The following is a 16,399-nucleotide window of genomic DNA, read 5'->3' on the forward strand; positions in this document are numbered from 1 at the left end:
TTGTCCGCCCCACTTTGCACTTGTCCGCCACTCTTTGCCCTTGTCCCGTATTCGCCGCACTTGTCTGCCCCTCTTTTCCCTTGTCCGCACCTCTTAGCCCTTGTCCGCCCCTCTTTGCACTTGTCCGTCCCTCTTTGCCCTTCTCCTGTACTCTCCACACTAGTCCGCCCCTCTTTGCCCTTGTCCGCCCCTCTTTGTCCTTGTCCCTTATTCTACGCACTTCTCCGCACCTCTTTGCCCTTGTCCGCCCCTCTTTTCCCTTGTCCCGTATTCTCAGCCCCTCTTTGCACTTCTCCGCCCCTCTTTTCCCTTGTCCACCATTCTTTGCCCTTGTCCGCCCCTCTTTGCCCTTGTCCCGTATTCTAAGCAATTCTCTGCCCCTCTTTGCACTTATCCGCCACTACTTGCCCTTGTCCGCCCCTCTTTGCCCTTGTCCGCCCCTCTTTGCCCTTGTCCGCCCCTCTTTGCCCTTGTCCGCCCCTCTTTGCCCTTGTCCGCCCCTCTTTGCCCTTGTCCGCCCCTCTTTGCCCTTGTCCGCCCCTCTTAGCCCTTGTCCGCCCCTCTTTGCCCTTCTCCGCCCCTCTTTGCCATTGTCCGCACCTCTTTGCCCTTGTCCCGTGTTCTCCGCCCTTGTCAACCCCTCTTTTCCCTTGTCCCGTATTCTCCGACCTTGTCTGGCCCTTTTTGCCCTTGTCCCGTGTTCTCCAATCTTGTCCGCACCTCTTTGTACTTTTCCCGTATTCTCCACAACTATCCGCCCCTCTTTGCCCTTGTCCCGTATTCTCCGCACTTTTCCGCCCCTCTTTGCCCTTGTCCGACCCTCTTTGCCCTTGTCCGACCCTCTTTGCCCTTGTCCGACCCTCTTTGCCCTTGTCTGACCCTCTTTGCCCTTGTCCGCCCCTCTTTACACTTGTCCGCTCCTCTTTGCCCCTTTCCGACCCTCTTTGCACTTCTCCGCCCCTCTTTGCCCTTGTCCGCCCCTCTTTGCACTTATCCGCCACTTTTTGCCCTTGTCTCGTATTCTCAGCAATTCTCCGCCTCTCTATGCACTTGTCCGTCCCTCTTTGCTCTTATCCGCACACCTTTGCCCTTGTCCGACACTCTTTGCCCTTGTCTGCCCCTATTTGCTCTTGTCCGCCCCTCTTTGTCCTGGTCCGCCTCTCTTTGCCCTTGTCTGACCCTCTTTGACCTTGTCCGCCCCTCTTTGCACTTGTCCCGTATTTTCCGCACTTCTCCACCCCTCTTTGCCCTTGTCCGCCCCTCTTTGCCCTTGTCCGCCCCTCTTTGCCATTGTCCGCCACTCTTTGCAATTTTGCGACCCTCTTTGTCATTGTCCGCCACTCTTTGCCCTTGTCCGCCCCTCTTTGCCCTTGTCCGCAACTCCATGACATTTGTCCAACTCTCTTTGCCCTTCTCCGCCCCTCTTTGCCCTTGTCCTGTATTTTCTGCACTTCTCCGCCCCTCTTTGCTTTTGTCCGCCCCTCTTTGTCGTGGTCCGCCCCTCTTTGCTTTTTCAGCCCCTCTTTGCCCTTTTCCGCCCCTCTTTGCCCTTGTCCACTCCTCTTTGCACTTCTCCGCCACTCCTTGCCCTTCTCCGCCCCTCTTTTCCCTTTTCCCGTATTCTCCTAAATTCTCCGCCCCTCTTTGCCCTTGTACGCCCGTCTTTGCCTTTATCAGCCCTTCTTTGCCCTTGTCCCGCATTCTCTGCACTTCTCCGTCACTCTTTGCCCTTGTCCGCCCATCTTTGCCCTTGTCCACCCATCTTAGCCCTTATCCAACCCTCTTTGCCCTTGTCCGGCCCTCTTTGCCTTTGTCCGCCCCTCTTTGCCCTTGTCTGCCCCACTTTGCTCATTTCCGCCCCTCTTTGCACTTTTCCGCCCCTCTTTGCCCTTGTCCGACCCTCTTCGCCCTTGTCCGACCCTCTTCGCCCTTGTCCGACCCCCTTCGCCCTTGTCTGACCCTCTTTGGCCTTGTCCGCCCCTCTTTACACTTGTCCGCTCCTCTTTGCCCTTGTCCGCCCCTCTTTGCCCTTGTCCGCCCCTCTTTGCCCTTGTCCGCCCCTCTTTTCCATTTTCCGCCCGTCTTTGACCTTATCCCGTATTCTCCGCAATTCTCCGCCCCTCTTTGCCCTTGTCCCGTATTCTCCGCACTTCTCCGCCCGTCTTTGCCATTGTCCACACATTTTTTCCCCTTGTCCGCCCCTCTTTGCGTTTGTCCGCCTGTCTTTTCAATTGTCAGCCCCTCTTTGCCCTTGTCCGCCCCTCTTTACCCTTGTCCCGTATTCTCCGCCCTTGTCCGCCCCTCTTTGCCCTTGTCCGCCCCTCTTTGCCCTTGTCCGCCCCTCTTTGATCTTGTCCCGTATTCTCCGCACTTCTCCGCCCGTCTTTACCCTTGTCCGCCCCTCTTTGCCTTTGTCCCGTAGTCTCCGCACTTCTCCTCCCCATCTTTACCCTTGTCCGCCCTTCTTTGCCCTTGTCCTCCCCATCTTTACCCTTGTCCGCCCCTCCTTGCCCTTGTCCACCCCTCTTTGCCCTTCTCCGCACCTCTTTGCACTTGTCCGCCACTCTTTGCGCTTTTGCGCCCCTCTTTGCGCTTTTGCGCCCCTCTTTGCCCTTGTGCGCCCCTTCTTTGCCCTTGTCCGCACCTCTTTGCCCTTGTCCACACCTCTTTGCACTTGTCCCGTATTCTCCACACTTCTCCGAAACTCTTTGCCCTTCTCCGCCCCTCTTTGACCTTGTCTGCCCCTCTTTGCCCTTGTCCCGTATTCTCCGTCCCTCTTTGCACTTGTCTGCCCCCCTTTGCCCTTGTCCGCCCCTCTTTCCCCTTGTCCGCCCCACTTTGACCTTGTCCCATGTTCTCTGCAATTCTCTGCCCCTCTTTGCCCTTGTCCGCTCCTCTTTGCCCTTGTCCCGTATTCTGCACACTTCTCCGCCCCTCTTTTCCCTTGTCTGCCCCCTTTGCCCTTGTCAGCCTCTCTTTGCCGTTGTCCGATCCTCTTTGCCCTTGTCCGACCCTCTTTACACTTGTCCGCCCCTCTTTGCCCTTTTCTGCCCCTCTTTGCCCTTGTCCGCCCCTCTTTGCCCTTTTCTGCCCCTCTTTGCCCTTGTCCGCCCCTCTTTGCCCTTCTCCGCCCCTCTTTGCCCGTCTCCGCCACTTTTTGACCTGGTCTGACCCTCTTTGCCCTCGTCCCGTGTTCTCCGCCCCACTTTGCCTTTTTCCGCCCCACTTTACAGTTGTCCGCCCCACTTTGCACTTGTGCGCCACTCTTTGCCCTTGTCCCATATTCGCCGCACTTGTCCGCCCCTCTTTTCCCTTGTCCGCACCTCTTGGCCCTTGTCCGGCCCTCTTTGCACTTGTCCGTCCCTCTTTGCCCTTCTCCTGTACTCTGCACACTAGTCCGCCCTTCTTTGACCTTGTCTGCCCCTCTTTGCCCTTGTCCGTCCCTCTTTGCCATTGTCCGCCACTCTTTCCCCTTGTCCCATGTTCTCTGCACTTCTCCAACCCTTTTTGCCCTTGTCCGCCTCTCTTTTCCCTTGTCCCGTATTCTGCGCACTTCTCCGCCCCTCTTATCCCTTGTCCACACCTCTTTACCCTTCTCCGCCCCTCTTTGCCTTTGTCCAGTATTCTCCGCACTTCTCCTCCCCATCTTTGCCCTTATCCGCCCCTCTTTGCCCTTGTATGCCCCTCTATGAACTTGTCTGCCACTCTTTGCCCTTGTGCGCCACTCTTTGCCCTTGTGCGCCCCTCTTTGCGCTTCTGCGCCCCTCTTTGCCCTTGTGCGCCCCTTCTTTGCCCTTGTCTACCCCTCTTTGCCCTTGTCCGCCCCTCTTTGCACTTGTCCCTTATTCTCCACAATTCTCCGAACCTCTTTGCCCTTGTCCGCCCCTCTTTACACTTGTCCTGTATTCTCCGTCCCTCTTTGCACTTGTCCGCCCCTCTTTGCCCTTGTCCACACCTCTTTGTTCTTGTCCCGTGTTCTCCGCACTTCTCCCCTCCTCTTTGCACTTGTCCCGTATTCTCCGCACTTCTCCAAACCTCTTTGCCCTTGTCCGCCCCTCTTTGCCCTTGTCCCGTATTCTCCGCAATTGTCCACCCCTCTGTGCCCTTGTCCGCCCCTATTTGCTCTTGTCCGCCCCTCTTTCCCCTTGTCCGTCCCTCTTTGCCCTTGTCCGCCCCTCTTTGCCCTTGTCCGCCCCTCTTTGCCCTTGTCCGCCCCTCTTTGCCCTTGTCCCGTATTCTCCGCACTTCTCCGCCCCTCTTTGCCCTTGTCCGCCCTCTTTGCCCTTCTCCGCCCCTCTTTGCCCTTGTCCGCCCGTCTTTTCCTTGTCCGCCCCTTTTTGCACTAGTCCACCCCTCTTTGCCCTTTGTCCGCCCCTCTTTGCCCTTGTTCGCCCCTCTTTGCCATTGTCCCCTATTCTCCGCACTCCTCCGCCACTCTTTGTCTTCTCCGCCCCTCTTTGCCCTTCTCCGCCCCTCTTTGCCCTTCTCCGCCCCTCTTGTCCCTTCTCCGCAACTCTTTGCCCTTGTCCAGTATTCTCCACACTTCTCCACCCCTTCTTTGCCCTTATCCGCCCCTCTTTAACCTTGTCCGCCCCTCTATGCACCTGTCCGCCCCTGTTTGCACTTGTCCGCACCTCTTTCCTTTGTCCGACCCTCTTTGCCCTTGTCAGCCCCTCTTTGCCCTTATCCGCCCCTCTTTGCCCTTGTCCGCCCCTCTTAGCCCTTTTCCACCCCCTCGGCCCTTGTCCGCCCCTCTTTGCCATTATCCGCCCCTCTTTGCCCTTCTCCGCACCTCTTTGCCCTTCTCTGCCCCTCCTTTCCCTTGTCCGAGCCTCTTTGCCTTTGTCCGACCCTCTTTGCACTTGTCCGACCCTCTTTGCCCTTGTCCCGTATTCTCCGCAATTCTCCACCCCTCCTTGCTCCTGTCCCGTACTCTCTGCACTTCTCCACCCCTCTTTGGCCTTGTCCGCCCCTCTTTGCATTTGTCCGCCCCTCTTTGCCCATGTCCGACCCTCTTTGCACTTGACCACCCCTCTCTTTCCTTGTCCGACCCTCTTTGCTCTTGTCCACCCTCCTTTGCTCTTGTCCGCACCTCTTTTCCTTGTCCCATATTCTCCGCTATTCTCCGCACCTCTTTGCCCTTGCCCGCCCCTCTTTTCCCTTGTCCCGTATTCTCCGCAATTGTCCGCCCCTCTGTGCCCTTGTCCGCCCCTCTTTGCCCTTGTCCGCCCCTCTTTGCCCTTGTCCGCCCCTCTTTGCCCTTGTCCATCCCTCTTTGCCCTTGTCCGTCCCTCTTTGCCGTTGTACGTCCCTCTTTGCCCTTGTCCGCCCCTCTTTGTCCTTGTCCCGTATTCTCCGCACTTCTCCGCCCCTCTTTTCACTTGTCCCCCCCTCTTTGCCCTTGTCCGCCCCTCTTTCCCTTGTCCACCCCTCTTTGCCCTTGTCCACCCCTCTTTGCCCTTGTCCACCCCTCTTTGCCCTTGTCCGCCCCTCTTTGCCCTTGTCCGCCGGTTTTTTCCCTTATCCGCCCCTTTTTGCACTAGTCCGCCCCTCTTTCTCTTGTCCGCCCCTCTTTGCCCTTGTCCCGTATTCTCCGCACTTCTCCGACTCTTTTTGCCTGTCCGCCCCTCTTTGCCCTTGTCCACCCCTCTTTGCCCTTCTCCGCCCCTCTTTGTCCTGGTCCGCCTCTCTTTGCCCTTGTCTGCCCCTCTTGGCATTTTTCCACCCCTCTTTGCCCTTGTCCGACCCTCTTTGCCCTTGTCCGACCCTCTTTGCCCCTGTCCGACCCTCTTTGAACTTGTCCAACCCCCTACGCCCATGTCCGTCCCTCTTTGCCCTTGTCCACCCCTGTTTGCCCTTTCCGCCCCTCTTTGCGCTTGTCCGCCCCTTTTTGCCCTAGTCCCGAATTCTCGGCCCTTGTCCGCCCCTCTTTGCCATTATCCGCCCCTCTTTGCCCTTCTCCGCACCTCTTTGCCCTTCTCTGCCCCTCCTTTCCCTTGTCCGAGCCTCTTTGCCTTTGTCCGACCCTCTTTGCACTTGTCCGACCCTCTTTGCCCTTGTCCCTTATTCTACGCACTTCTCCGCACCTCTTTGCCCTTTTCCACCCCTCTTTGCCCTTGTCCACCCCTCTTTGCCCTTGTCCGCCCCTCTTTGCCCTTGTCCCTTATTCTACGCACTTCTCCGCACCTCTTTGCCCTTTTCCACCCCTCTTTGCCCTTGTCCGCCCCTCTTTGCCCTTCTCCGCACCTCTTTGCCCTTCTCTGCCCCTCCTTTCCCTTGTCCGAGCCTCTTTGCCTTTGTCCGACCCTCTTTGCACTTGTCCGACCCTCTTTGCCCTTGTCCCTTATTCTACGCACTTCTCCGCACCTCTTTGCCCTTTTCCACACCTCTTTACCCTTGTCCGCCCCTCTTTGCCCTTGTCCACCCCCTCTTTGTCCTGGTCTGCCCCTCTTTGCCCTTGTCCGCCCCTCTTTGCCCTTATCCACCCTTCTTTGCCCTTGTCCGCCCCTCTTTGCCCTTGTCCGCCCCTCTTTGCCCTTGTCCGCCCCTCTTTGCACTTGTCCCGTATTCTCCGCACTTCTCCGCCCCTCTTTGCCCTTGTCCCGTATTCTCCGCACTTCTCTGCCCCTGTTTGCCCTAGTGCGTAGAATAAGGGACAAGGGCAAAGAGGGTCGGACAAGTGCAAAGAGGGTCGGACAAAGGCAAAGAGTGTCGGACAAGGTCAAAGTGGGGCGGAGAAGGGCAAACAGGGGCAGAGAAGTGCGGAGAATACGGGACAAGGGCAAAGAGGGGCGGAGAAGTGCGGAGAATACGTGCCATGTGCAAAGAGGGGCGGACAAGGGCAAAGAGGGGCGGACAAGGGCGAAGATGGGGAGGAGAAGTGTGGAGAATACGGGACAAAGGCAAAGAGGGGCAGACAAGGGTAAAGAGGTGTGGACAAGGGCAAAGAGGGGCGGAGAAGTGCGCAGAATACGGGACAAGGGAGAATAGGGGCGGACAAGGGCAAAGAGGGTTGGAGAAGTGCAGAGAACATGGGAGAAGGGGAAAGAGGGGCGGACAAGGGCAAAGAGGGGCGGACTAGGGCAAAGAGGTGCGGACAAGGTCAAAGAGGGGCGGACTAGTGTGGAGAATACAGGAGAAGGGAAAGAGGGGCGGACAAGTGCAAAGAGGTGCTGACAAGGGCAAAGGGGGCAGACAAGGGAAAAGAGGGGCGGAGAAGTGCGCAGAATACGGGACAAGGGCAAAGAGGAGCGGACAAGGGCAAAGAGGGGCAGAGAATTGCAGAGAACATGGGACAAGGGCAAAGAGGTGCGGACAAGGGCAAAGAGGGGCGGACAAGGGCAAAGGGGTGCGGACAAGTGCAAAGAGGGACGGAGAATACGGGAAAAGGGCAAAGAGGGACTGAGAAGTTCAAAGAGGGGCAGAGGAGGGCAAAGAGGTGCGGAGAAGGGCCAAGAGGCGCGGACAAGGTCAAAGAGGGGCGGATAAGGGCAAAGACGGGCGGACAAGTGCAAAGAGGGTCGCACAATGGGAAAGAGTTCCTCTGTTTGGAAAACTCAGTCGCTTGTCCTCCGTCCGGCTGCATCGGTGTGGCAGGAAGAGCTAGAGCAGCGTCGTGGGCTCGGGCCCATCTGGCACAGCTCAGAGGATACCGGGTGCTGGGATGTCGTGTGTGGTGGCAAGATCTGCAGGGGTAGGAGGTGGTTCATTTCAAACACGCTTACTTGGAGTACTTTGCTGTAACAGCTCCTTCCTTTTGCTCTTCCTGGTGGCTCGCTCCAGTGTCCGAGGCAGCGAGCACACTTACAGACAGGCGCCTCCTTCCTTCTTCGCACTGATGATCCCCCCCCACTGCCAGTTTCACCCTCGTCAAAACTGCAAGCGTTTGCTTCCTTTTGGCTTTGATTGCTGTTTTCACGGGTTCACGAGGCAAACCCGGTGCGCGAATAAATACCGCAGCGTAGGAGTGAAGCCGGCGACCGGCCACTGACCGTGCCGAAGTCTCCCGACGTCTCAGGTAGTTGCTGGCGTGGATGGGCTTGCATGTGATCATAGGAGGGAGATCTCATTGTTCTCCGCTCTCTTGACAGGCGGAGAGGAGTGGGAGCGGTTGCTTTTGTGTGGCTGCTCAGCCTCAAACCTACACTCGGTTCCGTTCTTGTTATGCTTGATGTGCGGGTGAGGGTGAGCTCCGTCTGAGGCACGGCACGCGGGCAGTGCCATGTGGTCTCCGTGGCCTCGCTTCGCATCCAGGCATCTCGTTCTTTGGAGGACAAACCAGGCTTTGTTCCTTCCTACCAATATCGCGTGCCTGAACTAAACCAAAATGCCTCAGCCGATCGCTGCCCCTCTCTGCCAGGCTGAGTCCCTCTCCTGCAGAGGCTTTGGTGACAGGTGCTTGCTGAACGGGCGCCGACGCGTGTGTCTGGAAGAGCTGCCTCGCCGTCGCACCTCTCGCTTATACACGTGTGTTTCTCAGGCCTGTAGTCTGGGCCAAGCTCGAGTTGCGTGCAGTGACGTGGTTCCTGCCAGCCGGCGCGTTGCAGGTCTGACCCCGGCAAGAGAAGAGGCGTGCTGGGGGGAGCCTTTTGTGCCTCTGGAGGAGGATAAATAGCAGGGTGCCTGGGCTGCTTTTCTACGCTGGGCTGTCATGCAGGTGTGATTTAGAACATCTTAGCGTAACGAGTTTACACGGGGTAAGGCTCGGTTTGGTTTTGTTTCTCTTTTTGACCAAGTTCGTCTAACAGAATAACTGTTAAAATGAATCACGTTCTCTATCGACTTCCCTGCAACTTGGTCCGGTGACACTGCTTTCTGTCTGGCGAGTCCTCCCGTTCCTTGCGGTTTCCTTTTGGGGGGAATGAGTGAAACCCTTGGCCGTTCTTTTGAAGGAGATTCTCTTCTCGGCTTGCTTTGTGGGGGCTGTAGAGCAGGGGCTGTGGGAGTTGGAAGGTCAGAGAAGGAAACATGGGTGAAGGAGGAAAGCGTTTTTGTCCTGGGGCCGAGGGCCGCCTCATCTCATCGGCCTGCTAACGATCCTTTCTGTGCGTTCCCTCCCGCAGGTCTCTCTCCTCTGTGCGGCGTAGGAAGTGGATTCCTCTCCTCCTGCCCATGCCCAGCTGGAAGACGCGGCCTCGTCCAGACCCTCTGTCCCGGTCGCTCTGCCGCCACCTTTGCTGCGTGACTGGGAAGAGCGTGTCTGTCTCCAAGGATCCTTTGGCCTCTTCTGCCCAGGTGTGGGGAAGCCAGAGGACCCCCGTGGAAACCAGTGTTGTCCACATTAAAGCTTTTGATTGGTCGCCGACTGCCGTACGCGTTTTGCTTTTTCAGTGTTGGAAACGAAGAAAGAAGGTGGCAGCGGAGGCCATTCGGGGCGCCTGGCGATGGCGCCGCGAGCCACAGTCCGGCACGGGGAGCGCTGTGCTGCACAGGCTCCGAGTTGGCAGCCGGCTGCACGCTGTACGGGCGGCCGATGGGCTCAGACGGGCTCGCTGGCAGCCGGGGGCACGTGCCGGATCGCGATGGCATGCGGATGTTCGGCAGGGAAGTGTTCTCGCTGTCGATGCGTCTGCTGCTTCCAAAGTCCCCTCGTGTCGGACTGGAATTCCGTGTCCTTTCCTGCAGCGGGTCAGTTGTTCCTTTCCAGCCTGCCCGTATGGCACAGCCGCAGGGCCTCCCGTCGGAACGGCGTCCGTTGTCCAGAGACGGCGTGCGGGAGCGGGGAAAGCCGCGGCCTTTCCCCTGGAGGCGCCACCTCTCCCTTTCAGCCGCCACTCGGAGGTTTCCCGGCCGCAGAGGGCTCGGAGAGCGGCCCCTCGGCACGGAGAGCGGAGCCCGCGGCCGCCGCGGTGCCCGTGAGCGCAGCCCTGCTTGCCGCGGGACCGGAGTGAAGGGGCGGCCTGGGGGAAGGCAGGCGCGGTCTGCGCTGCTGCGGAGCCCGGCAGCGGGGGAGGGTGTGTGGGCAGCGCCGCGGGAGCTGCTGCTCCGGGCGGTTCGGCGCCCGTCGGGATCGAACCCGCGACGGGAGAAAACGGTGAAAACGGGAACGACGGCAAAAAGAGCAGCCCGGGGCCGTGTGGCGACTCAGTGCTGCTGTGCCGTGGCCGCTGACGGTACTGCAGCCCCGGGCATTGGGGGCGCCCAGGTGCCCGATCATTGACCATATAAGGGCAAACCGGGCCAAGTGCCATAAAAACGAAAATTGCCATAAAGGGGCAAATTGAGTATATGAGGGCGAACTTGGCCAACTGCCGTAAAAGAGCAAATTGACCATATAGGGGCAAATTGCCATAAGAGAGAAAATTGACCATGTAAGGGAAATCTGGGCCAATTGCCATAAAAGGTCAAATTACCATATAAGGGCAAATTGAGCACATAAGTGCAAACTGGCCAAATTAACAATAAGAGGGCAAATCGTCCATCAAACGGGCACAGGACACGGCACGGGCAAAGCGGGATCCAGAGGCGACCAATCAGAGTGTGGAGACACAGCCAATTGGAACACAGAGCTGGCAAAGTGGGATTGAGAATCGACAAATCAGAGCGCAGAGGCCCAGCCAATCAGAAGGCAGCGCTGTCAAGGTGGGATCGAGAAGGGACCAATCAGAGCACAGAACGCACAGCCCTGTGATGCCCAAGGCAATGAATGGGGGGTGCCAAGTGCTGCCGCGTCGTGGCCGCAGAATGGTACTGCAGCCCAGGGCTGAGGGGGACGGGACGACCCACAGGGGTGGGGCGGGGCGCGGGGAGGGGAGCGGTGCAGAACGGAGAGGGACAACATCCCGCGTCCCTCTTTGAAGCTCCCCGCCCCTGTCCGCGGTGCACGAGTCCCCTCGGCTCGGCCCCGCGCGGCTCGCTCAGGCTGCGTTGGGTTCCGCTCGGTGCCTGCAGGCTGCCGTTGAAACGGCCCCGCGGGCTCCATGAGGTGCGCCGCCATGTTGTACGGCACGCATGCGCAGTGAGTCCAAAGGGACGTCGCCATGTTGCATGACACGCATGCGCAGTGACTGCTTATGGGCGCCGCCATGTTGGACTTCACGCATGCGCATTGACTGCTTATGGGCGTCGCCATGTTACATTGCACGCATGCGCAGTGACTGCTTAAGGACGCCGCCATGTTGGACTTCACGCATGTGCAGTGACTGCTCATGGGCGCCGCCATGTTGTACGGCACGCATGCGCAGTGACTGCTTATGGGCGCCGCCATGTTGTACGGCACGCATGCGCAGTGACCGCTTATGGGCGCCACCATGTTACATTGCACGCATGCGCAGTAAGTGCAAATGGATGCCGCCATGTTGCATGACACGCATGCGCAGTGACTGTAGATAGGCGCCGCCATGTTGTACACTACGCATGCGCATTGGCTACATTGTAGGTGTCGCCATGTTGTACGGTACGCATGCGCAGTGGCTACATTATAGGCATCACCACGTCGTATGGCACGCATGCGCAGTGGATCCTCCGCTCAGACACCGCCAGCCAATCAACGCCCGTAGAGCGGTTGTAGGGCGGGCCCTGCAGCGAGCGCTCCCATTGGCTGGAATCCCTGTGCTCGGGATGAATGGGGCGGGGACTCAGTGCTGCCGCGCCGTGGCTGCAGAGCGGTACTGCAGCCCGGGGCGGGGGAACGGGACGGCCCACAGGGGCGGGCGAGCCGTGAGGGGCGGGGCGGGGAGAGAGGCGAAGAGCGGCTTGCAGCTGCGCGGTGCCGTTCAGGACGGCTCGGCTCTGCTCTCCGCTGCCCTTCCGCCCGCCGCCACTGCGGCCAACGGGGTGCGGGCTGGGGCTGGGAGAGGGACAGCGCCCCCAGGGCCCCCGTGTCCCCCCCAGGTCGTGAACGGCTCGAATGGGGCCGGGCTCGGGTGAGTCAGAGGCGCGGGGGAGCGCTCTGTGGTCGGCGGTGCCGCTCCGGGCTCGCTGTCTGTGAGCCGCGGCCCTCCCGGGGCCGGCTCGGGCTCAGGGGCGGTCGGGGCCTTCGGGGCTGCGTCTGCGCTCGGCGTGGGGCCCCGCGGGGGAGATCCCCGCTCGGGAGGGGGAGGAGGGAGCGGGGGAAGGGAAGGAGGGGAGAGAGGGGGAAAGCAGGGGGGGAGTATGGGGCCAAATGGGAGGAGAAGGGGGGAGAGAAGGACGTGGGGAGGAGGGGAAGAGGGGAAGGAGCGGAAAGGGAGGTTTGGAAAGCGCTTTTGTGTTGTCGGTCTAGAGAGAGCGGGGGGGTGTCGCTTTTTTGGGGTGTCGTGCGCGGTGGCGAGAGCTGCAGGGGCAGGGGGGGTTCATTTCAACCACGGTTACTTGGAGTCTTTTGCCCTAACACCTCGTTCCTTTTGCTTCGATACTGGATTATGGGGAGGAGGGGACTGAGTGCCCGTGGGTTGAAATCAGGGGAGCCCACAAGAAGGCTGATGTTGTGATGGAGTCTGTTACAGACCAGCCAGCCGAGAAGAAGCAGCTGATGAGCTCTTCTATAAACAACTGGGGATAGTCTCAAGATTGCTCCCGCTGGTCCTCGTGGGAGACTTCAATCTTCCAGATATCTGCTGGAAGTACAATACAGCGGAGAGGAAGCAGTCTAGGAGGTTCCTGGAGTGCGTGGGAGACAACTTCCTCACACAGCTGGTGAGTGAACTGACAGGGGAAGGTGCCCTCGTGGACCTGCTGTTCATGAACAGAGAAGGCCTGTGGGGGATGTGGTAGGAGGACGCCTGGGACAAAGCGATCACGAGATGATGGGGTTTTCAGTTCTAGGTGAGGTGAAGAGGGAGATTAGCACAACAGTCACATTAAACTTCTAGAGGGCAGACTTTCGACTCTTCAGGGGGCTGGGAGCTCTTCAAAAAGGAAATCCTAGCAGCTCAGCAGCAAGCCATCGCCATGCTCCAGAAAAGGAGCCGGCAGGGGAGAAAACCAGCTTGGTTGACTAGGGAGATAGTTGATAGGGAGACTTGAGAGACATCAAAAAAAAGAGGAGGGTCTGTGAGCTTTGGAAGAAGGGACAGGCATCTTGGGTGGACTACAGGGAGGAAGTGAGATCATGCAGAGGGAAAACGAGGGGGGCTTAGGCCCAACTAGAAATCAAATTGGCTAAGTCTGTGAAAGATAACAGAAAATCTTTCTATAAATACATTAACAATAAAAGGAGGACTAGGGAGAGTGTTCAGTTCCTATTGGGTGCAGAAGGGACAACAGTGACAGGGTACGAGGGCAAGGCTGAGGTACTTAATGCCTTCTTTGCCTCAGTCTTTAATAGTAAGGAAGGTTGTTCCCTCTGTGTACAAACCCAGGAATTAAAGGAGCAGAATGAGGCTCCCGTGATCCAAGAGGAGGTGGTCAGAGCCTTGCTTGCCCAGCTAGACACCACAGGTCTATGGGGCCGGATGGGATCCACCCAAGAGTATTAAAGGAGCCGTGGATGTGCTGGCCAAACCCCTTTCCATCATCTTCCAACAGTCCTGGCTGACTGGGGGAGTTCCACTGGACTGGAGGCTGATGTTGTGCCCATCTACAGGAAGGGTTGCAGGGAGGATCCAGGGAACTCCTGGCCTTGTCAGTCTGACCTCAGTGCTGGGAAAAGTCACGGAACAGGTGATCTTGAGTGCTATCATGAAGCACATGCAAGAAAACTGGGTGATCAGGCCCAGTCAACACGGGTTCATGAAAGGCAGGTCTTGCCAAACTAACCTGATCGCCTTCTATGACAAAGTGACTCGGCTGCTGGACGAGGGAAAGGCTGTGGATGTGGTCTTCCTGGACTTCAGTAAAGCCTTTGACACACTTTCTCACAGAATTCTGCTTGAGAAACTGTCACCTCTGGCCCAGACAGGCGCACACTCTCCTGGGTGGAAAACTGGTTGGATGGCCGGGCCCAGAGAGTGGTGGGAAATGGAGTTAACTCCAGCTGGAGGCCAGAGACAAGTGGGGTTCCCCAGGGCTCAGTGCTGGGTCCAGCCCTGTTCAATGTCTTTATCAATGACCTGGATGAAGGGGTTGAGTGCACCTTTAGCAAGTTTGTGGATGACACTAAGCTGAGGTTGTTTAGCCTGGAGAAGAGGAGGCTGAGGGGAGACCTTATTGCTCTCTACAACTACCTGAAGGGAGATTGTGGAGAGGAGGGAGCTGGGCTCTTCTCCCAAGTGACAGGGGACAGGATGAGAGGGAATGGCCTCAAGCTCCACCAGGGGAAGTTCCGGCTGAACATCAGGATAAAATATTACACAGAAAGGGTCATTGGTCCCTGGCAGAGGCTGCCCAGGGCGGGGGTTGAGTCATCTTCCCTGCAGGTGTTTAAAGGACGGGTGGATGAGGTGCTGAGGGGCATCGTTTAGTGGTTGATGGGAATGGTTGGACTCAATGATCCAGTGGGTCCTTTCCAACCTATGGATTCTATGATTCTATGATTCTTTTTGCTTTGTCAGCAGAGACAATCTGACAGAAGTATTGATGATGAGAGAGCTCCTGTGGGATCCCGACGCCTCCTCAGGGAGAGAGGAAGAAGCGACGTGCTGGTGCCCTCCAAGCCAGCAGGATTTGGGTATGTGGCTTCCTCAGGACTCATTATTCTTTCTTAATCACTGTTGATCGTGTTGACGGCGCGAGCCGAAGCATTCTACGCTTTGGGTTAGCATGTGACGGCATCGCGTTTAGTGAACGCTGGATCGAGACAACAATACTAGGGTGGCAGGGGCTTCGCCAGCCGACCCTGTGCACGCCACGCAGCATGAACATGGCACACACATGCCAGGCCCACGCCCCACACATGCAATTCACCCCCCATGCACATTGTGCTGCCCCCATGCACACGCCACGCACGTGCCAGGCTAGCGCCACAACCACCCCATGCACATGCTTCGAACATGCAAGCGGTATGCCACACACCAGCCAGGCACACGCCATGCACACACCTTGCACACACAAGCAGCATACCACGTACCACACACATGTATTGCACACGCAGGCAACATGCCACGCATGCCATGCATGTGTTGTGTACATGCCACACACTCCACGCACACGCTACTGCTTCCGTGCACATTCCAGGCTCATGCCACAACAGTCAAGCACATGTCACGCACACGCCTTCCACACGCAGGCAACATGCCACGCATGCCACACACTCCATGCGTATGTTATGTACGGGCCATGTACATACCATACACACGCCATGCACACGCTAGCACATACCATGAAGATGACGCGCCAGCCAGGCACACACCGCGCACACGCCAGACACACTGCAAGCACGCTGCACACACACAAAGAGGGAAAGGAGGAGAAGGGGAGCTTTGGAAAGCGCTTTTATGTTGTTAGTGTAGAGAGTGCCAGGAGGGAGGTCGCTTCTTTGATTCTCTTCTACAACCAGGCTTCTTTGCATTTAAAACCCTTCCGTGTCACAGGGTTTATAATGGTGCAACATCCGTTACGCTTGCTGCAGATCCTCTTGGTTCAGACGTTTCTCTGTTTCCAGTTACACAGAATACCTTTTCAGCCTTCTCATCTATTTTGAGGTTTAGCATCTTTTTAGACTTCTTTTTAGTGTTTGTGTTAAACTATGTCCCGTAACAGTGGTACGGAAGGGGAGTTGTTGCGTTTTTAACGGTAACTGTAGAGTTAAGGTACCTCAAGTACCTTGGGGAAATGCAGACGCACCTCTTAGAGGTCCCTCATCTTTGCAGAGCACTGTGGAGCCTTCCCATCCCTCATACACTCGCGGGGGAAGAAGACGAGGGCGCCCATGGGTGAAACGGAAGCAGTTGCCATTCAGGTGAGAGGAGAAACGTCCGCTTTGCAGCTCTGAGTGAGGGTGACGTTTGTGATACTGACTCCTGGTTTGGGAAGCAGCTTCTGGCTCCTCCGTTTGTTTCTCTGTGGATGAGGGCTCGGTGTATTGGCCCGGCTTCTGTGCCAGTGGCGTGGTCCTGTCATTGACCACATCGTTGTTCATCGTGCGTGGGGGTGGGGGGCTTTTTCTGTTTTCTTACTTAAGCTCCGATTGTCACCTGTAACTGGACAAATGACTCTGTTAGCATCGTGATGGTATTCCGAGGTGGCGTTAAAAATTCCTTAACGTATCGTGCACATCTCTCTCTCCTCACAGCCCAAAAAGCCAGTCTGGAGAATGTCCTTACTGCAGAAAACCTGGCAAAAGTCTCGCAGAACTTCCCTGCTTTTTCAAAGCCCGATATTCTTCCACCTTCCATCCCGTCGTGAGGAGTAACGGTGAGTGAGCTGGCACGGCACGGGGGGAGGAGGAGGATGAACTTTATCTGCTCTCCGCTGGCTAAACGAAAGGGCTGTGGGACCATCTTCATGGCATTGTTGCCGAGCGAGGCCTCGTGTTGTTGCCCTTTAGCGTTCCTTTGCACGTGTGTACGTGTGCGCTTACGCACAAGTTGATGTTGCGTCA

The 16,399-nt window shown here is 57.5% G+C and overlaps 1 long non-coding RNA gene across 1 annotated transcript; it reads left to right on the forward strand.

Moving 5' to 3' along the window:
* Positions 1-7,924: 7,924 nt before the first annotated feature.
* On the forward strand, positions 7,925-9,299 carry LOC138734792 (uncharacterized). The gene is made up of 2 exons (XR_011339635.1): positions 7,925-8,017; positions 9,063-9,299. It is a non-coding gene; the product is annotated as an uncharacterized lncRNA (long non-coding RNA).
* Positions 9,300-16,399: the final 7,100 nt, after the last annotated feature.

The sequence above is a fragment of the Phaenicophaeus curvirostris genome, unplaced genomic scaffold (assembly GCF_032191515.1).
Source record: "Phaenicophaeus curvirostris isolate KB17595 unplaced genomic scaffold, BPBGC_Pcur_1.0 scaffold_228, whole genome shotgun sequence".
NCBI classification, from domain to species: Eukaryota; Metazoa; Chordata; class Aves; order Cuculiformes; family Cuculidae; genus Phaenicophaeus; species Phaenicophaeus curvirostris.